Source organism: Sceloporus undulatus, chromosome 2 (assembly GCF_019175285.1).
Source record: "Sceloporus undulatus isolate JIND9_A2432 ecotype Alabama chromosome 2, SceUnd_v1.1, whole genome shotgun sequence".
NCBI lineage: Eukaryota > Metazoa > Chordata > Lepidosauria > Squamata > Phrynosomatidae > Sceloporus > Sceloporus undulatus.
Genome location: NC_056523.1, coordinates 263,602,077 through 263,626,586, shown reverse-complemented (window position 1 = coordinate 263,626,586; position 24,510 = coordinate 263,602,077). Strand labels below are relative to the sequence as shown.

General features: G+C 43.0%; 1 protein-coding gene across 3 annotated transcripts in view; it reads left to right on the top strand.

Moving 5' to 3' along the window:
- Positions 1-24,510, top strand: part of SRFBP1 (serum response factor binding protein 1) — a 74,787-nt gene that overhangs the window by 4,459 nt on the left and 45,818 nt on the right. The window contains exon 1 of one of the 3 annotated variants that reach the window (XM_042453318.1): positions 23,963-24,143. The exons of the other annotated variants lie outside the window; for them this stretch is intronic. The gene's annotated coding sequence lies outside the window, so the exon portion shown is untranslated. Of the gene's footprint in view, positions 1-23,962; positions 24,144-24,510 lie in introns of those variants that run through there. 3 annotated transcript variants of the gene reach the window in all.

Here is a 24,510-nt window from a genome sequence, read left to right as displayed (position 1 = left end):
CACTCCAACCTCCCACCCTATCCCTGGTCACTAAAAGGGAAGTGAAGTAGAAGTATGGTGAACACAAATTAATGTACATGGAGGATTGAAAAGGTGTTTGTTTAAAAGTCTTTCATGTAGACAGACACACACATACAGAGAGAAAGTCAAGTTTCTTGGTTTATTTCTTTTTAAGATTTTATTTATTACCTCTAAAGTAATAGTATTTATTACCTCTAAAGTAGCAGTAATCCAAATGGGATGTAACCAAGGAATGTAGCACTGTGGCCAGATTCGACTTCTCCAGGAAAGAGTGCAGTTGGTGCACTACTTATAACTGTGCAAAAGTGCTCCTGTCACTGCCAAATCCTGGGCCTTCTGGGTCAGAGCTGAAGCAAGGAGTACCCCCAGATGGTGACCCTGTGTTTTCATGGGAGGCGAAATCCCATCTAACACAGGATGAATCCTTGTGTTCTGTGTCAGAATCAGGAAAGGATCGGGAAAGCTCAGGAAAGATTAAGAATAATGAGGAACATAGTAGCATTTTATAACATAAGACATAATTGAGGGAGAATTTCCTACAAATGTTTTAATAAATATATGCACGTTGAGAATGGGAATTTGGTCCATCTTCAGTAATACTTTAAATTATTGTTAGAAACCAATATGGCAGCATCCACACTTTCTGTAGCCCTCTGAGGTGCACAAATTGTTTGCCTCCTGTTTGGTAAGGAGGTAGTACTCGTTATTTCTCTGAATGCCATCTCCAGACCATCTCCAAAATGTAAAAAGCTGGAAAGTTGACTGGTACTTCGCTTTAATGAGCAAGTCCCATTAAATTCAGTAGGATTTATCTCTGAGTAGAGATGGATATTTTATATTGGCTGACATCCATGGGTGAAATATCAAACGGTATGCATCAAGTTGATGATATTATTCTTGAAAATGTTGCTAGGTGGCAGCACAAAATAAGTAATACGCTTTCCCCTCATAGTGGCTTCTTCGTCACCTTCTCTTTTAAATATGTTTAATTTGTTCTCAGTAAAATTTCATTTTTATTTTAGGACATTGCCGTCTCATTTATGTGTAAAGTTCACCAACCTCTTACTGTACAGGACTTATGGATGAACTTGCAGTGAAACTTAAAAAGTTCATTTTGATTTCTGAGAATTTTGCATAAATGCAACGAATAAGACATGTCTGGCTTTCCTATAACTGCATTTTTTCCCTATATAATTGTAGTGATCCAAGCTGAACTACACAAAGTGTTTCAAAAACGTGTTGGTATATATTGTTCAATGGAATTTACTCTTTATCAGGGGTGGACAAAGTGTTGCCTGTGGGCTATATTTGGCACCCCAAAGCCATTTTTGCAGTACGCCCAAAATGTATGCATAAATGTATTTTTCTGCTGAGAGCAATGTGTTACTCTGAGGATAGGTTGCAGACCTTCTCCACAAAGAAAACAAAAACAGAAATTGACAACCATTTAAGTTTTAAACTTTTAAACACTGCTTTAACCCTTAGGTGAGTCATTGAACCAAAAGGTGCTTCCCAGTGATAAGGGTTTCTCTCCATCGGTTTAAAAGATCCTGACGTGTTTTTCTTACAAAATTACCTCTCCCATTTCCTATCCGGCAAACTGAAAGGAAATAGTAAGCTTGCTACTTACTCCTAGTTCCAACAGATAAAATTCAGATCTTCACCTGCTTTCTGGTAACACTGCATATTGGCAGCATGCACAGCCCACAGTCAAGGTTTGTTTGGAAATAGGTGGAAATGATAACTTTTTAAAGCACTTTTCCTGTGTATCACAAGTTAGTCCTGTCTACAGAGGCACTTTTACCCTTCTTCCTTTCCTCTCCCCCCCCCCCCACTCAGCACATCTTCATAAAAACATTCATTTTTATTTTTTTATATTATATTTTATTGAATTTTAATACATTAAAAACTACAAAAGAAAAGAAGAAGAAGAACAAAAGGAACAAAAAGAAAAAAGTGAGCCTATATATTTATAATGATATCTAAATTTTTCTAATAGCATTGAAACTGAAGGAGGTGAATGCCTCACTGCAGCAAGGGAGATTTCCATCCTGTCTAACGAAGGCAGTGGTGAGGCTGTTAGCAACAAAAGATGCCTCTCTGGATCCCACCATCCTTAATAATTATTGGTCACTAATATTCTAATCTTGGGCAAGGTGCTGGAGAAAGTGGTGGCCTCCCAGCTCTAGAATTTCTGGATGAAACAGATTATCTAAATCAATTTCAATTTGGTTTCATGCCTAGGGTACAGACACTGCTTTGATTGCCTTGGTTGATGACCTATCAGGGAACTGGACTGGGGGAAAGTGTCCCTGTTGGTTCTTCAGGACCTCTCTGCAGCTTTTGATGCCATAGTATCTTTCTGGGCCACCACTTTCAGATGGGACTTGGGGCCACTGTTATGCAGTGGTTCTGATCTTTCTAAGAGGGTCGAACTCAGAACTCCTGTTTGACTCTTTGGTCATTGTCTTGTGAAGTCCCACCAGGTTCTCTTTTGTCCTCCATGCTATCTAGCATCTATATGAAACCTCTGGGAGAGGTCATCCAGAGTTTTAGAGTGCAGCATCACCAAAATGTATATGACACTCAACTCTGTCTCTCTTTTCTCTCTGATTCCAAGGAAGCTTTCTCTGTATTGAAGCAATGTCTGTTGTCAGTAATGGATTGAATGAGGGCAAATACATTGAAAGTTAATCGAGATAAAATAGAATTGCTCCCGGTTAGTCAAAAGGCAGATCAAAGAATGGGGACTTTGCCTGTGCTGGATGGAGTTACACTCCCCTTGAAATCTCAGGCTCACAGATTGGTTTTTCTCCTAGACTTAACTCTGAGCCTGGATGCCAAGGTTTCAGCAATGACCATTCAGCAATGACCAGTTAAAATTGGTGTGCCAGCTGCACCTGTTCCTTGAGATTTCAAATTTAACCATAGTAACACATGCCTTGATTACATTCTGTTTAGACTACAGTAGCACACTGTACTTGGGGTTCCCTTTGAAAACTTTTTGGAAACTTCCACAGGTTCAAAATGCAGTAGCCAGAATGGTGACTGGGGTCAGTTATAGGGGACATATAACTGCCTTGTTAAAGCAGCTTCACTGGTTACTAGTTTGTTTCTGGGTACAGTTCAAAATACATGACCTATTCGGCCCTATATGGCTTAGATCCAGACTAACTGAAATTGAGACTAGCTGAAAGGCTTTCTTCCCACCACCATCACAGGCCTGCATGGTGAGGACACAAGAGGTAGCCTTCTCAGTGGCTGCTCCCACCCTCTAGATTGTCCTTCCATGGGAGCCGAGGCTGCCCCCCTTCCCTCTTTCCTTTGGCTAGCATGCAAATAAGTTTTTAGGGCAAGATGGTTTCAATTGAATTTAAATTTTTATTTTAAAGTTTTATACTGATTTTATCCATGAGCAGCCTTGGGTCCCTTTCTGGGAGAAAGGTAGGAAAAATAAATAAATAAATAAATAAATATTCATGATATGTTTCTTTGATAATCCATTCTTAGTTTAAACCAGGGATGGGGAAAGTTCAGCCTACAGACCATGTGCAGCCTCTGTATCATTTTTACAGATGCAATCACATCTTTAATTTTTTTTTCATAGAACTGATTAAATTTCAAGTCTATTTATGAGTGTGGCAAGAACCATTCAGTTCTAGGTTATGTTAATAGTGGGAAGAGACACAAAGCTAGTTCATCTCAGCTAGAGTCTACATGTGCCAGCGGAAACCTGACTTTGGCAAGGAGCAGCGAAACCGGATCACTTGCTGAAGTACTGGTTGAGGATGTGGTGCTTTGGCTAGGGAGAAACGATGTTGTCAGTGTGGCCATGCTCCTTGATGTCATCTATCCTGCTAGGCTAGGGAAATTGGCTTTCCTAATTGTGATTCTCTGTGTGACAGAGTGATCTCCTGTCACTAGTCCCAACTAGTCTGCCAATCTAGCAGTTCAAAAGCATGGAAAAGTGCAAGTAGATAAATAGGCATCACTTTGGTGGGAAGGTAACTATGTTCCATGCACTCAGCATTTAGTCATGCTGGTCACATGACCACAGAGTCTTTGAAAATGCTGGCTCCCTTAGCTTAATAACTGAGATGAGCACCACCCCTTGCAAATCGACACAACTGGACAATCATGTCAAAGACGAAACTTTTACCTTTTAAGTCAAATTTCACATACCTATTACAAGTTCATAATCCACATATCAACCAGATACCTGATTCGTGTAGCATTTTGCTAGTATTATTTATTTATTTATTTATTTAGGTATTTATATCCCACCCTTCAGCTCTAATGGCTCTCAGGGTGGCTTACAATATTATTTTTAATCAGACAGTTCCCTGCCCTCAGGCTTACAATCTAAAAGACACGAAACAAAAGGAGAAGGGAATGATGGAGGGAAAGGGGATGAGGTCCAGTGGTTCTTCTCTCCCTCTAAGGCCTGGACCAAGGCAGATGGATTAGAGGGAGGGCTCTTCCTTCTTCCAGGCTAGTCCTGATGGAACTGGACTTGCCTGGCGAACTCCCTCTCAGGCCGGCAGATGGCATTTGTGGAGGGAGGCCTCTTCCTTCTTCTAGGCTAGTCCTGATGGAACTGGACTTGCCTGGCGAACTCCCTCTCAGGCCGGCAGATGGCAGTTGTGGAGGGCAGAGTCTCCTTCCTTCAGGCTTAGTCCTGATGGAGCTGGACTTGCCTGGCGAACTAGTATTAGTGGGTGTATTTGTCTTTGTCCAAGGACAGAAGTGTGGGGGTTTGATTCCTTCTTAGATCTTGGGAATGTATACAAAAAGTTGTTCAAGACAGTTTAGTATGAATGCTGTTTCTTTCAGAATCCAATGATAATCTGATTTCTGCTTAAAGATCCCTGAAATTATTTCATTGTTCATGTGAATGTTCTAAACAACCAGTTCTTACAAAATTTCCAAGTTCTCTGAAATAGAATTCAGAAGAACAGCATTTTTCCTAGGATCTCTTCCAGCAGCTATTATTCAAATGCAAGTTGCCACATCATCAGCTGCAGAACATTAAAAACAAATAATGATTGCACTTCAGACGGCTTGGCTTTGAGCAGATTTTGAAAAAATTAAAATGCAAAAGCATTATGTGTATTTATTGTAAAAAGAGCAGTATTAATTGACTATATGTGTAAAAGAGATTCCCTGTTTTAGCTTAGAGTGGTTTATTTGAAGTGTAAGTGGTTGGGCCACGTAGGCTAGCTGGAGGTTGCCAAAAATAAAACATGTGGCTGCCTACTTGGCTGGTGCATAATAACAAATATGCAAGCTCAGTCATGGGAACTTGTTGAAGACTATATTTAAAGGAACTGCAGTACAACTATGATGAAGATAATGGCTATGCTTTACTGATACATCTACAGGTGTGTAAAGGATGTATTTAAAGTATTCTGATATTGTGTACTTATGGTTGTTGACACCTGTCAAACCCAGCATCAGTACCTTTGCACTGTTAAACTGTATTGCAGCAATAGAGTTAATGTAAATCAATGTTGTTGGTTTTAATTTGGATAAGTAAGCTTTTATTTTTTAGCTATGAATCTTTTCCTGAATGGGGACAGTCATTAATAATGGGTTTTATTGACACTGAATATACATAAAATGCTATTTAACTTGGTATTGTTCCAGTTTGGGGGCATTTGAGAATTCCACTGGATATGGACAGAGTATGGAGCTTCCCTTCTCCATCCTGCTTGTTGTTTCTGTTTTTCATTCAGGTGTGCATTGACTACTTCCTAGAGTATAAGCAGAGCCCCTTTTTAATTTGCAGATTGCTGTACATCTTAGAACATTTATTATTCCAGCCATGTCCTGCAATATGCTGCACTTATTTCCTTGATGATACCTTTTGCTAGTTCTGCTGACACATGGATTTTTTTTTTTAAAAAGCTTAAGCCATGTGCACTTGGGAACAAGGAGCAGAGTGTCATGCATTTAATTACAGAGCAAAGAGGGCAGATGGAAATGGGTGATACACAGTAGCAGTCCTGTCCCCCTCCCCTTTAATTTTATGGTACTGTAACATAAATAGCTCCAACCGCAACTGTGATGTAAACACTAGTGTTTGTGTTTCTGTAGCATATGACCTAAGTCACAGAACTATGAAGTCAGAAAGGCTAAGAATTGTCTAATTGTCATACAACTTCAACAGATGGCCTTTAGGAAGACATTTAATGTCATACAAAACTCATTTCCAGTATGGGAACAGTAGTACAGGTTGAGTCCTTCTTATCTAAAATGCTTGGTACCAGAACTGCTTTGGATTTCAGATTTACTGGTTTTTTTATATCTCAATGGCTATGTTTGTAGCACAGCGGACACTTGGTATGCTTAATATCCATTCCGGATCCTCCATGGATGGCAAAAAATGCAGGACCTCATGTTCCATTGTTTGCAATGGGAGCATGCTCCTACATAGACCAGGGCTTGCCGTCCGTGGAGGCTCAAATCCGCAGATGGCAAGTTCACGCTGTACATACATAATTAGATATCTTGGAGACAGGATCCAATTCTAAACATAAAATTCATTTATGTTTCATGTATACCTTAAACACATAGCCTAGATATAATATTATACAATATTTTAAATAATTTTGTGCATGAAACGATTAAACCATCAGAAAGCAAAGTGTAACTATCTCAACCACCCATGAAAAATGTTTTTGCTTATGAAATGTTTTAGATTTCAGAATTCCAGATAAGGGAGACTCACCCTGTACTAACTCTGCTGATAGTCTAATTGTATTCACATCCACTTTGAGCTCTCCTGTGACAAGAATGAGTGGAGGAATGTGTAGAGGAATGGTTGACAAAATCAGGGTGTGATGAAATGGTGGGCGAAATCAGAGTGAGTGTTAAGTGAATTGGAAGATGGAGCAAGTGGAATCTGAGGAAAGTTAGTATGTTGCGATGTGTTCTTTACATATGTATGCACACTTAAATATATACACAAAGTATTCAGTCAAACTGAAATATTGATATACTAGGATCTTTTGCAGAGATATGGTATGCATTGCACTGGGATCCTAGCTCAAAAATATTAATAAAGATCAGGTTGTTCTCTTACATGATAGAAAAAGAGCAGATGAAGGCAGGGAGTTATAGTTAGCCATATAAGTATAGCTAGCCACATAAGAGGCAGGGATGTACTAGGAAATGGGCAAAGTGATACTTGAAGGCCTCAGTGTGGTGAGGCACCAGGGATTTCTGTGGCATAAAGTTGGCAACTTGGGAGGCAAACCAAATAAATTTAGAATGCTAATAGGAGAAAAATTTTGACAGAGCACATATGTTTTACTTGTTTCAAGGGAAGGGAACACAAGGGGTTTCACTTCTTCTTGGTCATAGTCACTTGGAAATTCACAATGAGGAATAAATATATGGCGTTCAGAGGACTTAACAATTCATGTTTAATGTCTGCTTGCCATCTCTTTCTGTGTTAGACCCCTACCAACTGTCAGTTATAGTGGCCATTGATTACAGAATGCTGCTCAAAGATAGGATAGAGAAGAAGAACAAAATATTCTGGAAGAAGTCATAGAAGAAAAGGTGCACTCTACACTGCAGTGTTTTGTTGCAGACCCCACTTCTGTCATTACTTGTATGAGTGTCAGCTCCAGTTTCTCATCCAATTTATTCCAAATTGTGCAAGGAAAAAAAAGCTCTTGCATGTGTCTTCATTGGTACAGTGTGGCTGTTGTTCAGTCATTATCATTTTTTCTCCGTCACATAGCTTTTATGGTAAATTTGTCTTGGATGTGCCTGGAGAAAAAACTGTTTTAGCATGTGTGTCATACCATGCAAGTTTGTCAAGTTTAAAAACCAGGGTGGAACTAGATGTTTAGTACCAAACATCTGTTTACCCTTTGGCTGGAATGGGAAGACTTGCAAGGAAGAAATGGTGGGTGGAGAGATAGTTTATCCCCATTATTATTAGTCAAGACAAATGGGAAAAGCTGATTGGAAAGAGGTAGTTGGAGAGAGTAAACAGCACTATGGAGATGGGTTAAGTAACCTTAATTCTTCTCATCTCCAGATACTCAACTCTGCCTTGCATATCAAAGGCAAACACCAAATTGGCAAACCCATACTGGACACTGAGACCTAAAGCAGTTACTTCCACTTACATTGAATATAATGAAATTTTCATATCTTATCTATTTGGAAATAGCAGTTGAATTTAAGTCTGAACATCTATTTTCATACTTAATTCTCTTAACATTTTGAATCATATGTTTTTGCTTCGCAGGTTTTCTGTACATTTACTATCTATAGTTTTCTTTCATTGTGACAGTTATGCTAATTCAAATCCTGGCTTTCATTGTATAACCTAAATAACATTTAACCAAGTGAGGCAATTTTGTCTATATTTGGACTTTGTATTTCATGCAAATGTTGGGGGAGTGGCAAATGGTTTATTCCATTTAAATTAAAGCACATTTTGAAGATAAAGCAAAGAAGAATCCATAAAGTTAGTAAAGGAATTTATAACCTACTGCCAATTTTATAGAATTGTGACCATAGCATGTGTGTTCTATATAAAACTTGCTACAGCTGTTTTCATGTCAGCTTAAAGGAGGCCTTGAAAGGGGCAACAGTCTAGTTTTTAAAATACAGAAAACTTTGTTCTTTCTAAACAGACCATTCAGGAATGTTTTTCATATTTTCTTTGCATTTTGTACAGTGTTCTTTAATGTGCTGAAATATGGCCACAGTTCATTTAATGGCTCTAAATACTCTTTTGAATGTGATATAAATGTGTTGAGTTATACAAACATTAGCTTAATATTCAATGTCACTGGGGAAAGGATATCATTACTTATGAAAAGTTTTACCAAATGTAAATTACAAATAATAGCACACTTGGTAGTAGTAGATATTAAGTGGTGTAATAAATATTAAGCTATCTCTGGCTTCATTTTTAGAAACACTGAACCAGATTAAAATGAGGTTTTCCACACAATTCATAAGAGGAAATACTAGAATCATAGAGTTGGAAGAGACCACAAGGGCCATCCATTCCAACCCCTGCCATGCAGGAAATCCAAATCAAACCATCCCCGACCCGACAGATGGCCATCCAGCCTCCGTTGGAAGACCTCCAAGGAGGGAGACTACACTCCTAGGAAGTGTGTTCCACTGTCGAACAGCCCTACTGTCAGGAATTCCTCCTAATGTTGAGGTGGAATCTCTTTTCCTGCAGCTTGCATCCATTGCTCTGGGTCCTGTTCTCTGTAGCAGCAGAAAACAAGCTTGCTCCCTCCTCAAATGACATCCCTTCAAATATTTAAAGGGCTATCATATCACCTCTTAACCTTCTCTCTCCAGGCTAAACATCCCCAGCTCCCTGAGTCGTTCCTCATAGGCAAGGTTTCCAGACCTTTCACCATTTAGTCCCGCCTCCTCTGGACACGCTCCAATTTCTCAAGTCCTTTTTGAATTGTGGCGCCCAGAACTGGACACAATATTCCAGGTGGGGCCTGACCAGAGCAAATACAGTGGCACTATTACTCCCTTGATCTAGACACTATACTTCATTGATGCAGCCTAAAATAGCATTGGCCTTGTTAGCTGCTGCATCGCACTGTTGACTCATGTCAACTTGTGGCTCTTGGACTCCTAGACCCTTTCACATGTTGTCTCCTTAAGCCAGGTGTCCCCATCCAATACTGTGCATTTCATTTTTTTTTCGCCCTAAGTGCAGTACCTTACATTTCTCCTGTTGAAGTTCATTTTGTTAGCTGGGGCCCAGCTTTCTAGTCTATTCAGGTCATTTGAATTTTGATCCGTCCTCTGTGTGTTAGCTACTCCTCCTAATTGGTGTTCTGCAGATTTGATAAGTATTCCCCAATTTTTTTCCTCCAAGTCATGAAAAGATGTTGAACAGTACTGGGCCCAGGACAGAGCCCTGTGGGACCCCACTGGTCACTTCTCTCCAGGATGAAAAGGTGCCATTGTTGAGCACCCTTGGGTTCGGCCGGTCACACAATTACAAATCCACGAACAGTTGCCTTGTCTAGCCCACATTTTACAAGCTTGTTTGCAAGAATGTCATGGGAACCCTGTCAAAGGCCTTACTGAAATCAAGATAATATGTCCACAGCATTCCCCTCATCACAAGCTAGTAATTTATCAAAGAAAGAGACAGATTTGTCGGCATGATTGTCTCTCTGAAACCCATGTTGACTTTTGTTGATTATGGAATTGCTTTCTAGATGTTCACAGACTCTCTGTTTAATGATCTGCTCTAGAACTTTCCTGGTATTGATGCCAGACTGACTGGACGATAATGGTTTGGATCCTCTTTCTTCCCCTTTTGAAGATGGGGACAACGTTTGCCTCCTCCAGTCTGTTTGGACTTCTCCTGTTCTCCAGGAGTTTTCAAAGATTATGGCCAATGGCTCCAATATTACATTTGCCAGTTCTTTTAATACCCTTGGATGTAGTTTCATCTGGTCCTGGCGACTTAAACTCATTTAGATTAATAAGGAATTCCTGTACTATCTCTTTACTTATTTTGTGCTGAAATTCCCCTATTCGTGTCCTGTGCTCCTTTATCCTCAAGTTGAGTTCCCTTTGCCTTTTCTGAGAAGACTGAGGCAAAGAAAGTGTTGAATAATTCTGCCTTTTCTCTGCTTCTGTTAGCATTTGCCATCTTCTCCACGCAGTGGTCCTACCGTTTCCTTCTTCTTCTCTTTGCTGCGGACATATCCATAAAAGCCCTTTTTGTTGTTCTTAACCCCTAGCAAGCCTGATTCATTCTCTGCTTTAGCTTTTCTGGCCTTATCTCTACACTTGCTAGTTATTTGTTTGAATTCCTCTTTGCTGATTTTCCCCATTTTTTTTCATTCTTACTATACATGTTCCGTTTAAAATTTAGCTGAGCTGAAAGTTCCTTGGTCATCCATCCGGGGACACCTCCCATTTTCTTTCTCACTGGAACTGTTTTAATTTGTGCCTTCAGTATCTCCCTTGGAGAAACCCATCCATCTTGAATCCCTTATCTTTTAGTATTCCTGACCATGGGATCAGCCCCAGTATCTCTAAGTTACTGAAATCCGCTCTCCTAAGTCTAGAATGCGTGTTTGACTATGCCTGGCTTCTCCTTTCCACTGTATAACAAACTCCAGGAGAACTGGTCACTTCCACCTAATGATCCCACCACTTGCACCCCATTAACCAAGTCATCCTTGTTGGTTAGGATCAGATCTAAAATAGCTGACCCCCTTGTTGCCTCTTCCACCCTTTGGACAATGAAATTGTCTTCGAGGCAAGTCAGGAATTTACAGACGTTGAGGATGTGTGCTCAGTTTGACTTCCAACAAATATCAGGGTACACTGGTCCCCCGGGTTCGAAATACCCAGGTTCGAAATTTTTCGGGATACGAATAAATCCCATAGGATTTATTGCTTCGGCTTACGAAGGTTTTTTCGGGTTACGAAAAAACCCCGCCGCTTTTTAATGGAGCCGCGGCGCAGCCGCGGCTTTTCCCCATTAGCGCCTATGGGCTATTCGGCTTACAGTATCCCGGGTTACGAAGCGGCGGCGGAACGAATTAATTCGTAACCCGGGTACCAGTGTAGTTGAAGTCACCCACCACTACTACATCTCTCCTTTCTGAAAGTGTGGTCATCTGTCCTAGAAAGGCATCATCCAATTCCTCAGTCTGACTTGGGGGTAGTAGACTCCCACCATAACACCTGTTGTTTTCCCTCCCCTTTAATTTTATCCAGATGCCTCTCACCTGGCTTCCAGGTTGATTGTCCTGGATCTCTTCACTGGTTGTAAATGTCCCTGAACATATAGGGCTATTCCTCCTCCTTCTTTTTTGGCCTTTCTCTTAAAAAGGTTATAGCAGGGGTCGGCAACCTCTGGGAGGCCGCTGCCGTCTCTGGGACCCTCCAGGCGGGCTCCCAGGGCGGCAGGGGGCCTCTGCAGGGCCCGCTGCCGTCCCTGGGGCCCTGCAGGAGGGCTCCAGGGCGGCAGTGGGCCTCTGGAGGCCCGCTGCCGTCTCAGGGGCCCGCTTAGGGCTCCCAGGGTGGCAGGGGGCCTCTGCGGGGCCCGGCCATCCCTGGGGCCCTGCAGGAGTGCTCCCAGCCGGCAGGGGGCATCTGCAGGGCCCGCTACCGTCCCTGGGGCCCTGAAGGAGGGCTCCAGGGCGGCAGGGGCCTCTGCGGGGCCCGCTGCCGTCCCTGGGCCCTGCAGGAGGTCCCAGGGCGGCAGGGGGCCTCGGCAGGCCCGCTGTCGTCTCTGGGACCTCCAGGCGGGCGTCCCAGAGCGGCAGGGGGCCTCTGCAGAGCCCGCTGCCGTCCCTGGGGCCCTGCAGGAGGGCTCCAGGGCGGCAGGGGGCCTCGCGGGCCCTCTGCCATCCCTGGGGCCTGCAGGAGGGCTCCCAGGGCGGCAGGGGGCCTCGGGAGGCCCGCTGCCGTCTCTGGGACCCCAGGCGGGCTCCCAGGGCAGCAGGGGGCCCTGCAGAGCCCTCTGCCATCCCTGGGGCCCTCCAGGCGGCTCCCAGGGCGGCAGGGGGCCTCTGCGGGGCCCTTGCCATCCCTGGGGCCCTGCAGGAGGGCTCCCAGGCGGCAGGGGGCCTCTGCGGGCCCTCTGCCATCCCTGGGGCCCTGCAGAGGGTTCCAGGGCGGCAGGGGGGCCTCTGCGGGGCCGCTGCCGTCTCTGGGGCCCTGCAGGAGGCTCCCAGGCGGCAGGGGGCTCTGGGAGGCCCGCTGCCGTCTCTGGGACCCTCCAGGCGGGCTCCCAGGGCAGCAGGGGGCCTCTGCGGGGCCAGCTGCCGTCTCTGGGCCCTGCAGGAGGTTCCCAGGGCGGCAGGGGCCCTCGCAGGCCGCTGCCATCTCTGGGTGCCTCAGGCGGCGCTCCCATGGCGGCTGGGGCGCCTCTGGAAGGCCCGGTGCGTCATGTGCCCCCCAGGGGGTCCTCCAGCACTGGCAGCGCCCCCCAGCTTTTTGCTGGTCTCTGACGGGGCCTAGGGCCCCGTCAGGGGCCAGCAAAATGGGGAGGCCTGGCCCCCGGAGGGGGAATAGCTCCACCCCCAGCACACAGCCCCGCCCCGGAGGGTGGAAGCTCCACCCCCGGCATGTGGCCTGCCCCAGAGGGTGGACATCCACCCCTGGCCAGTGGCCCCGCCCCGGAGGGTTGAAGCTCCACCCCCCAGCTTCGGCCCCCCAGTCGCTTGAGGGACAGCAACCGGCCCCCGGCTCAAAAATGTTGCCTACCCTGGGTTATAGCCTTCTATTTCTACATTCCAATATGAGACTCATCCCACCAGGTTTTAGTGAGACCAGTTATATCATATTGCTTTGTTGTACTGTACTAGGATTCTCAGTTCATATTGCTTATTTCCCATGCTCTGTGTATTAGTGTAGAGACACTAAGACCATTTGTTCCCTTTACTTGCTGCTGTAAATTTTTTTGCCTCCCACTTTTGGGTCCTTACACTGTTTGCCTTGTTCCCTCTATGACAATTTGACTAGTTTCTCCAGCCTTTTTGCCTGCCAGAATACCGTCTCCCTCCCCTACATATCTCAGTTTAAAGCCCCTCTGATCAAATTCTTGAGACTGTTGGCAAAAACATTTCTGTCAACTGGCGTGAGATGCAACCCATCCCTTGCCAGAAGTCCTTCCTCATGGAACCACAGCCCATGGTCCAAGAATACTGTATGCCATTTGTGTGTGTGGGCGGCGGGGGGAGATGGAGATTTAAATTGGTTACTTTTTAGTTCTTGCTATGCGTCTGGCCTGAGTATGGCCCAATATTAAGAAAATATCATGCAGTTTACTGTGGCAGGCTGTTCTTATCATTTAAAACTTGGTAGCTTCACAGTTACAGCAGTTTGATACAAATGCAACTGTTATGCTATGTTATCCTAAAGAATCCTCAGATTTGTAGTTTTATGATATACTGTATTTAGAATTACCTGCAAGAAAGTATTACAGCCTGCTTCTAAACTACAGGAATAGTTGGTATCAAACCGTTTTAGTGTATCACATTGCTGTAACTTTGTTAAGATTAGCCATAGTTTGCTGTCTTTACCAGGATGGAAGCAGGTTTGGTAGTGAAATCACCACAGCTGGAAACATTAACATACACATCACAGGTTCCTGTAAAGGGAACAAGACTCTAAGGACTACAGTAGACAAGTGGGTTCAACATTGTGTATCTACTGAATGCTTACAAAGGGCTCATTCCCACTACAGTTTGCTGCGAAGTGTGATGCAGGCTATATGACCCTCATTCCAATTTGGCCACGGTTTCGATCCTCCTTTAATCGATTAGAGGAGGAAAGGCCCAGGGCAAACTCAAATAGTCCGCGGTTTCCTAACACTAGTTTAGAAGAGGTTTTTCCCGTAAAAATCGATTCTGAAGCATCGCCAGTAAGTGGGAACGCCAGATCAGAATCGTGGTTTTTTCCCCATAGAACTGATCGCTTGTCCGGTGCTGGCGGGGCTTCCTTCTCCCTCTCTCTTTCCCTCCTTCCTTGCCTTCTCCCTGGCTGGCAGAGCTTGCAGCGCTCTTGCCAGGCCTCCGCCGCTTCCCCAGTGTAGATGGTGCTTCTGGCACTGCTGCTGCCCCAGGCAAGAACAGGACAAGCAGCAGCAGCGTAGCAGCAGAAGCAATGCTAGCCCTGGGAGAAGCGTCGGAGGCTAACTAGGAACACCGTAGGCCCCACCAGCCAGGGAGAAGCGGCGGAGGTCCAGCAGGCAAGAAAAAAGGAAACCGAAGGTAAGAAGAAAGGAAAAGAAGGGGGAGAGGGAGAAGGAATGAATGAGGAAAGGAAAAGAGGAGGGAAGTCAGAGAGAAATAGGGTCCAGTCGGGAGCTTTGGAAGGGGTCGGGGAGGGGGGGAGGCACTGGCTGAAGGGCTCCAATGGGAACAACATACGTCCCAAAGGGAAAAAGTCACTTCCAAACAGGCCCACTTTTCATAATGGGAATGAGGGGCCTTTTGGAAATGATTGGAATACCAGGGCAGAGCCCAAATCGAACGCAGATTATTCTGCCAGTGGAAATGGGCCCAAAATAGAGCTTCAGAATATTTTTTACAGCTCATAGAGTCCCCTGGTCAGTGTATTCATGGGTCATTCTTGCTAGTGGATTATGGAGGTTGTAGTTGGAGATTATAGAGGTTATAGTTGAAGAAGGGGTGCAGTGGCTTAGTGGTTAAGATACCAGTTCTGATGATTGGCAGATCAGAAAATTGGCAGTTTGAGGCCTGAGTGCTGCATGATGGGGTGAGCTCCTATCTCTAGTTGGTGTTACAGCTCCATATAGTGTCTTTTGGCCTGCCTTGTCAGCATTCACACTTTCCAGTACCACCAGTTGTTCTTGGAGGGCGAGAAATTCTTTTGTTTCTGATGGTCTTTGTCAAGCTCTCGTTTTATTTTTGGATCATATTTCCAAGCTTCCTGGGGAAGTCATCCAGAGATTTGGGCAGAAGTATTGAAGTTTGTTGATGACACTTGGCCATACCTCTGATTTTTATCCCCATGTAGACAAGTGGGGAAAATTGTGAATTGGTGTCAGACATTGGTATTGCAGCTGATAAAATGAACAAACGAAATACTCCCTCTGACCAGACAGAAATATTACTGGATTGGGATTCCAGCTATTTGGTTATAGACTTACAACTTGAGCTTTTCTGCTCATCTTTTTTGTAGTGTAGCAGGGACGTAGCCGGGGGGGGGGGGATCGGGGGGCCGGGCCCCCCCCTTCCCTTAGAAAAATGAATGGTGTGTGCTGCTGCGCCACCGCACTCAAGCCCCATTATAATGGTGGCACTTAGTCTGGACCACCCCCTTCCTAAAATCCTAGCTACGTCCCTGAGTGTAGAAACCTATCCCTATTGATTAATGTCATATCATCTTCTTGTTAAATTCAATGCCCAGGAACATATCACTTTTCTTTATTGAGGTATATCTGTATTGTATTGTACTGCAGCCTAGCATGCAGTCTCAGTATGCTAGAATTAAAGGTAGTGAATAGGCTGCCAAGCTGGCAACCCAGTTTGTAGCTTTCGAAGCTTCACTGGCTTCTTCATCAGGCAAGGTGTTAAAAACCAAACAGGAGAAAAAAATTGAAGATGTTAGTCATAGGCCTGCATTTTGCTGTTTCTGTTCTTAGTTAAGATGGTATAGAGGGACAGTCCTACTTCTGGCCATGTGGCAACTGGGAGATTCTCAAAGTCTAGGAAATTTAACATCTATTTGCATCTCAACAAAGACACTTCCCTTGCAATCCAATATGTCTCCATCTTTGTGAGGCTGCAGGCATCTTTGTAGACAGAGGACACTGGATTTCTCAAGAAGCATCCATGTTTTTGAATCAGGAAAAGTTTAGGTGGTGTTGAGGTAAAACATGCCAATTCAGTTCAAATTTAAGAAGAAAAAAATTGTTTTACCTTTGTTGGAGGTCGAAACCTCAAATAGGAAGATCCCAGTCCACTGATTCTCTAGGGTTCCCATGTTGCGGCTACAATGCAGTATCTTAAAATCCAGAAAACATCCAGGTGTAGAAAACATCCAGGTATAAGCCAGTGAAGCTTTGAGAGCTTTTAACATGTATATTGTGCATTTTGATTGGCCAATAAAGGTATGATTGTTTGGTGGATTTTTGATTAAATTTTTTAAATGGCCAAGACTGCTACCCCTGGATGTTTTCTGGTTTTTAAGATTTTTTTGTACATGATGTTGCAAATGGCTGAAAAAATGGTAATGGCATTCAGACAGCATCAGATAGATTGGATAGTCAAAGACAAATTACTGGCATAGGTGGAATTTTGAATTTGCATCATCAAATGGTAAGCTCCACTGGGCATCATCAGCTCTGTTGACATCAGTGTTAATAGATGTATTGATTTGAATGTATTGTTTCCAAATTTTTAATGTTAAGATTTTATATTTTTGCAATAAAATTAATATCTTTCCTCTTTCTGCTCTTATTTATTAGATATCCATCACATCCTTCATCAGAGCAAATCACAATATGTGTGATTACAAAACTAGTAAAAATGCACAGCAGCCAGTCAGTATCAGAAATCCCATATATTTCTATCACTACCTGGCTGTTCAAGAGCCCAGCATAGCTTTAATCTTGGGAATCTGCTACTATCTGGTGTTAACTCTTTTCATATTTTGACTTAATGGTGGTGATAAACTGTGGTGTTCATGCACTAAAACTTTCCCCCCTTTTGGTCAAACTTTCCTGAAAGTATTCTTACGTTCCTGGCTGAGGGTTAGCTTAAGTTGGACCTCTTCTCGCTGTTTAAACTTAAAGCAAACCCCTAAAGTAGCCAAGTATAACATTTTATTCTGATGTCCTATTTTTTTCCAATATTTGTCACCCCTTACAAGGTCTTTACAGTGTATAATCTTTGGCTGAGATCCAGTGAGTCCCTTGAAAATACCCTTGAATACATCCTTGAAACATTCCATCACCTTCCCCTCTACCCCAGTCTCTAATGCATGTCTTAAATTTATCTGTGGTTCGTTGGCGTGATGTGTGTACCATAGTTATCCTTGAGTGTCATTATCACATGTGTGGCATTCCATCAGTTGTGTGAAAGGGAGCTAGAAAGCATATTTGTTCAAAACTAGCTGAATTTTTGTCTTATCAGAGTGCCATTTTCTTTTGGCTACTTTGGAAAACCTTGTTGCAGTTGAGTAATTGCATAAGAGTCATATAAAATGAAATATGAAATACTTTAAATAATAGTTATGAAATCTCATCTTTATCAAGAGTTATTTATACTTCTGAACAATACAGGTACAGTAGTTGTAACTTACTAACAAAACATATTGTTGGACCCTCAGATTTAGTTTACATGTACACTTTCCTTTTGTTTGTTCATATTTAGGCATCAATAACCCTTTTTCTACCTTACTTATATTATTTGCTCCTCCTTTGCACTGCTTTCTTACAATAATATTCCTGGTTTATTGCTTAACTTTACTGTTTTTGGGTATCTTCAGACATGTACTCTTAGTAATCTGCTACATACAATTTTTGGTGCTTGGCTCTGTCCAGGTCAAATTTTTACATTATTAAGAAATTAACAATAACTTTAACATTTATGTTAAAACTCTTCTATGCCTGCTCAGGGCTCCCCAATGATTTCTGTTGAATCTATTTTTTACTTCATTACATTTCTTCAATGGATAGGTAGACTGCGTATTTAAACTTTGCTGTATTTCATTTCATTAGACAGCTGTTACAATATCAGTGGAAATGAAAATATCCAGATCTTACATTTTTAGCCAGGTATCGTATTGTTTCCTTACTGTTGGTATAGTGCAGTGTTTCCCAACCTTCCTAATGCCGTGACCCTTTAACACAGTTCCTCATGTTGTGGTGACCCAAACCCATGAAATTATTTTCATTGCTACTTCATAACTGTAATTAAATAGGTGTTTTCCAATGGTCTTAGGCGACCCCCATGAAAGGGTCATTCGACCCCCAAAGGGGTTATAGTGTGTGTTACAGAGCATTTGTAAGGAAGCAGAGTATAAACAATTAGAGTGGGGAAAGATGAAATGTAGTTTTCATACTTTCAGTTCTAAGAAGTTAGCACAAAGCTGAGAATGCTATAATATTTATTTAAAATGTTATACATCAACTTTTAAGGTATAATATTCAACACTGTTTGTACAGTCAGCCCACCTTATCCGTAGATTCTTTATCTATGGATTCAGGTATCCACAGCTTGAAAATATTCAAAAATATATGCATTAAAAACAAAGCTTTATTTTGCTATTTCATATAAGGGACACCATTTTTACTACACTATTATATTTAAAGCAAAAATAGCAGAACTTACCCAGTGCCTATTTAAAAGAACGTAGAATGAATGAGTTTCATATTAAAGATGCCTCCACTTTCTTTTCATCTTAAAACATGGCCACACAAAGTGGTCCTGCTTTGGAAAATTTTGGATATGCAATAAGTTTTTGTGGGAGGAGCATACTCTTGAGGTACCAGGTTCAAGCACTTCAAACAGCACCCACAAGCAAATGGGAAAATCGATGAGGCTGATAAAAAAATCGAGTTAAGGTAAAATCAACACATCAGAATCACCCAGATTTTTTTTTAAAGACAGGTCTGTGCAAAGCATATTGCAACAATCTGATCTGAATGTTATCAGTACATTCCACTGGCTTGATTGCTTTTAAAGTTAGAGTTTTAAAGTTAGAGTTTTACTCTGCATGTCTCATCAGCTCCAGCTAACACTGTCAGTGGGAAGGCATTATGGGAATTGGTGAAAAATACCTGGTGGCACTAAATTGTGGGAGCCTGGCATTAAGAAACCTGGGGAAGTTGGTAGGAACAGTTAGGGTGGAAAGACAGGATGTTATGCAGAATAGAGTAGAAGGTAGATTTTCTTGTATACCAACAGTAAGGAAACAATACGATACCTGGCTAAAAATGTAAGATCTGGATATTTTAATTTCCACTGATATTGTAACAGCTGTCTAATGAAATGAAATACAGCAAAGTTTAAAACTTTAAAAGTTTAAAACTTTTAAAGTTAGTACCGATGATGTGGACAAGATCCTTGGAAGCGTTCGGAAGACAACCTGCTCTCTCGATCCCTGTCCCTCATGGCTTGCGGCCCAGGGGAGACCGGTGGTAACTTTGATGTTACACCGGATTATTAATACATCTCTGAGGGATGGGCAATTTCCATCCAGCTTGAAATTGGCCACCATAAAACCGCTGCTAAAAAAGCCCTCCCTCGACCCCCTGGTACATAGTAATTCTCGGCCAGTCTCGCTGCTGCCATTTTTGGGGAAGGTAATCAAGAGGGCGGTTGCAATCCAGCTTCGATCGATCTTGGATGAAACGGATTATCTGGACCCATTTCAAACTAGCTTTCGGGCGGGTTACGGGGTTGAGACGGCCATGGTCTCCTTGGTCGATGATCTCCGTCTGGGCATCGACAGGGGAAGCGTGTCCCTGTTGGTGCTTTTGGACATCTCAGTGGCTTTCGATACCATAGACCATGATATCCTTCTGGAGCGCCTGGTAGAGGTGGGAATCGGGGGCACTGCGCTCCAGTGGTTCCGATCCTACCTCTCTGGGAGGTTCCAGATGGTGCAGCTGGGAGACGTGTGCTCCGATAAGAGGGCCCTCACAACTGGGGTCCCTCAAGGAGCCATTCTGTCTCCCATGCTTTTCAACATTTACATGAAACCGCTGGGAGAGATCATCCGGAGACATGGGGCGCAGGGTTATCAGTACGCTGATGACACCCAAATAGTTTTCTCTATGTCTCCGACTGATTCAGTGACTGAGGATGGCGTCTCCTCGTGGCCTGTCTGGAGTCGGTAATGGGCTGGATGAGGGAAAACCGACTCAGTCTGAATCCAGAGAAAACGGAGGTACTCGTGATAGTTTCCCCTGGTCCAGGAATGGCGGTGGTTCCACCTGTCCTGAACGGGATCACGCTTCCTGTGAAGGACTCCGTGCGCAGTCTGGGGGTGCTTCTTGACTCGTCGCTTCACCTCACAGCTCAGGTGGATGCGACGGTCAAGAGCACCTGTTACCAGCTTCGGCTTATTCGCCAGCTGCGCCCATACCTGGCCCAGAGGGACCTTGAAACGGTAGTACATGCTCTGGTAACCTCTCAATTGGATTTCTGCAATGCGCTCTACATGGGGCAACCCTTGTACCACACCCGGAAGCTACAGATGGTACAGAATATGGCAGCCAGACTGATCACTGGCACTTCCAGGGCCAGTCACATTACACCTGTACTTAAAGATCTGCATTGGCTGCCTATTCGCTTCCGGGCACAATACAAGGTGTTGGTTATAACCTATAAAGCCCTACATGGCTTGGGCCCAGGATACCTTGAGGACCGCCTCTCCCCATACATTCCGCCCCGCACCCTCAGAACATCTGGGCAGCAATTACTGAGGGTCCCAGGGGCTAGATTAGCCTCCACAGCAAGGAGGTCATATACCATCATCGCCCCGACTCTCTGGAACACACTGCCCATAGAGCTCCGCTCGGCCACCTCCCTGGCCCAGTTCAGGAAGGAATTAAAAACCTTCCTGTTCCGACTGGCATTCCCTGACACAAGCTCCAGCTAGTCTCCCTCCCCCCTTCGACAGCAATGGTAGCTGGTTGATGGGGTTTTAGTATTGGTTTTAACAGTTTTGTTTTATTGTATTGTATTTATATGTAATTGTATTTGATTAACCTGCTGTTCACCGCCCTGATCATAGGAAGGGCGGTATACAAATAAATTTTTTATTTTATTTATTTATTATTTAAAGGGGAAATTAGACAAGTTCATAGAGGGGAAGTCCCTCAGTGGTGACTAGCCATGGTTGCTGTGTATGAACTGTGGTATCCGTCCAAGACAGTATGCCTCAGTGGACTACTTGCCAGGGGACAAGATTAGGAGAGTGCATGTGCATTTGTGTCTTGATCATTGACTTCCCGTGAGTATCTTTCTGTCTGCTCTGGCAGAAAATGCTGGACTAGATAGGCCTTTGGTCTGCTCAGCAGGATTGTCTTGTATTCATTACTATCAGCTATAGATGACTTTTTAGTCAGTTAATTAATAAAAATACTTTCTCCATGCACAATTCTTGAAAGTTTTTTTTATAGAATTATAAATATTTATATTTGAATGTATAATGAGCTACTTTGATTCCTTAAATTGTGGGCCTTGCATGTGCCTTGTTGATTTTTTGTAATAGTTTGTGAGCTTTTAATCCATATCCTAACACATGAATTAAAGCTGATTTACTCTCTTCAGTTTATTGTCAGATTCTGATACTTCCCTCTGACAGTGTCGACTGAAACAGCATCATTATTGGCAAAAAAATCAGTTGTTGCAGCTACTCCTATCTTTCTACTTACAGTCAGATGACAAGTCCATGTTTACTACTGCATATGTATACAAATCCTAGGTAGAATGCCTTGACAGTTAAGTCAAGTCAAAAGCAGTTCACTGCCATATGTGTTTTACTGCATGTCTCATCAGCTCCAGCTAACACTGTCAGTGGGAAGGGATTATGAGAATTGGTGAAAAATACCTGGTGGCACTAAATTGTGGGAGCCTGGCATTAAGAAACCTGGGGAAGTTGGTAGGAACAGTTAGGGTGGAAAGACAGGATGTTATGCAGAATAGAGTAGAAGGTAGATTTTCTTGTCTTGAATTTTTAAAAGAAAACCTTTAAACCTTGGCCAAGAATTTGTGATGGGAACCCAAATTTAGTTTTGGTACTTTATATATAAAAATCTCTGTTTTCATATCTGTTCTTAAAAGAAGAGCTTTGTGAGCTTCTGAGTAAAATATTTTTCTGTTCTCTGTGATTATTTATTAAAGTTATGTGTGAGAGCATATTTCCTTACAAACACAATCAGAGAGGATATTTATGGACAACTACCTGCTATTGCAGGGATAGTTTATTTAAATTTTGTCTCTCCAGAAGTATTTATACAAGCTAGTATTTCCTGTTTGACTGGTAAGAAGAAGTGTGGTGGTTAACATGAAATGGTCATTCTGGCCATTTCTAATTCATGAATGACTGATTTTAAGAGGCAAACACTTCCACTGTACAGTAAACTTTTCAAAGGATTTGGAGTTTTGTGCCATTTCTGTATACATATCTGTTATGTTTGGAATGCATGTCTATAAAGTATAGTTGTCCTTTTGAGACTGACAACATTGTTAGTAGAATAAGCCCTATGTACTCTCTCACTGCTCTTTAAAATGTAAACATGATCAGGTGGATGAATTGGCATTGGCTTTATCTTATTCTTCCTTGGTGTTGCCTTCTAGTCATTTCTGAATTAAGGCAATTCTAAGATGAACATTTTTGGGGATTTTCTTGACAAGATTTGTTCAGAGTGACTTTATCGTTCCCTTCCTCTAAGGCTGAGAGAGTATGGCTTTTCCAGGCTCATCCAGGTGGTTTCCATGGCTGAACAGGGATTCAAACTTCTGGAGCTGGCCATTTTCCCTCTGGGGGGACCCTGCAACAACCAAATTGCGTGGTTTTTTGGGGGGGCACACGGCGCTGCCATCAGTACACCATTGCACACTGTGTCATGTAAATGATGCAAGCGCACACCCTAGTGTGCGGACATGGCACTGTGCTTGCGTCGTCATGACGGCCCCTGTATGGATGGGAGTCCACCATGATGGTGGCATTCGTATGGACTACGATTCGGGAGCATGCAGTTGCTGCATGCTCCTGAACCCTAGAATCAGCATGGACACGCCCCTTCCCACCCGTCTGTCTCGGGCCATTGTCTCCCAGAGTCCTAGCCTGACACTCAAACCAGTACACTGCATTGGCTCTGCACTGGCCTACTCTTCATGCTACCATACAGATAAGGACTGTCTGCTTTGCCAACACAGATAATCATAAAAGAGAATGTTGCCATATCTGTAGCTGCTATAAACTCTGGAAATGGTGGTGGATGCCTCTACATTTGACTGTTTGTTTGTCATCCAAGTTGCAATGGTTTTTTTCACATCAACCTTCCTAATGGAAGGGTTCTTAAAAATAAGCTACATAATTTGTAAAGTTCTCTTAAAGCAGGGGTAGGCAACCTACGGCCCGCAGGCCGAATCCGGCCCGGCGAGGCCTTGGGACCGGCCCCAGCCCGGTCCTGCCGCTGATTGCCACCGGGGCCTTTGGCCTCTCGCGCGAGGGAGCAATTGTCTATAGAAGCCTCAGAAACATGCATTTATATTAACATTTTTTAAAAAATCAACCAATTTTTTCGCATGTCCTCCATTTTTTTTAAAAAGTGTCCCCCATTTGAAAATTTTGTCCTATATTTGTCCCTGTTTATTTATTTATTTAATTTTTAAAAATTATTTAATTATTTATTTTTTTGCCCCCCCCCCCCCCCAGTTGTCTGAGGGACAGCAACCCGGCCCCCGGCTCAAAAAGGTTGCCTACCCCTGTCTTAAAGGCCAGAAAACAAGAGAGGAACTGTTGCTAATAGTCCTGAAGAAAGGAAAGAATTCAGGAAAACGGGGTACTTCTAATAAAATTACTGAGGAAAAATGGAGTACAGGAGACCCCAGGGACCTCTTTGGGGATATTGAATATGGACACAGGCATGACAGGTACATTCTGAATAGTTTCTCCGAAAGCAAATGCTTGTCCTTAAATGTCTTTCCTGGTCTTTCTGTAAGGTGATACCAGCGGGGACAAAGCCAATTGTGAATACTACTATCAAGAACTAGGACTGAGCATTGGTCCAGTTAATGAAGCAAAACAAAACACAACTATCATATATTTCTTGGTAATATAAAATGTATTTAAAGAGTTACTTGTATTTGAATGATCAGCAACAGGTTTGATACTTGTCCTAGTTCATTGTTTTAGTATAACCATTAATTAATTACCATACATACTCATGTACAAGTCAACCTCATGTATAAGTTGAGGGAAGGTTTTATGTCCACAATCATGGATTTTGATATGATCTGT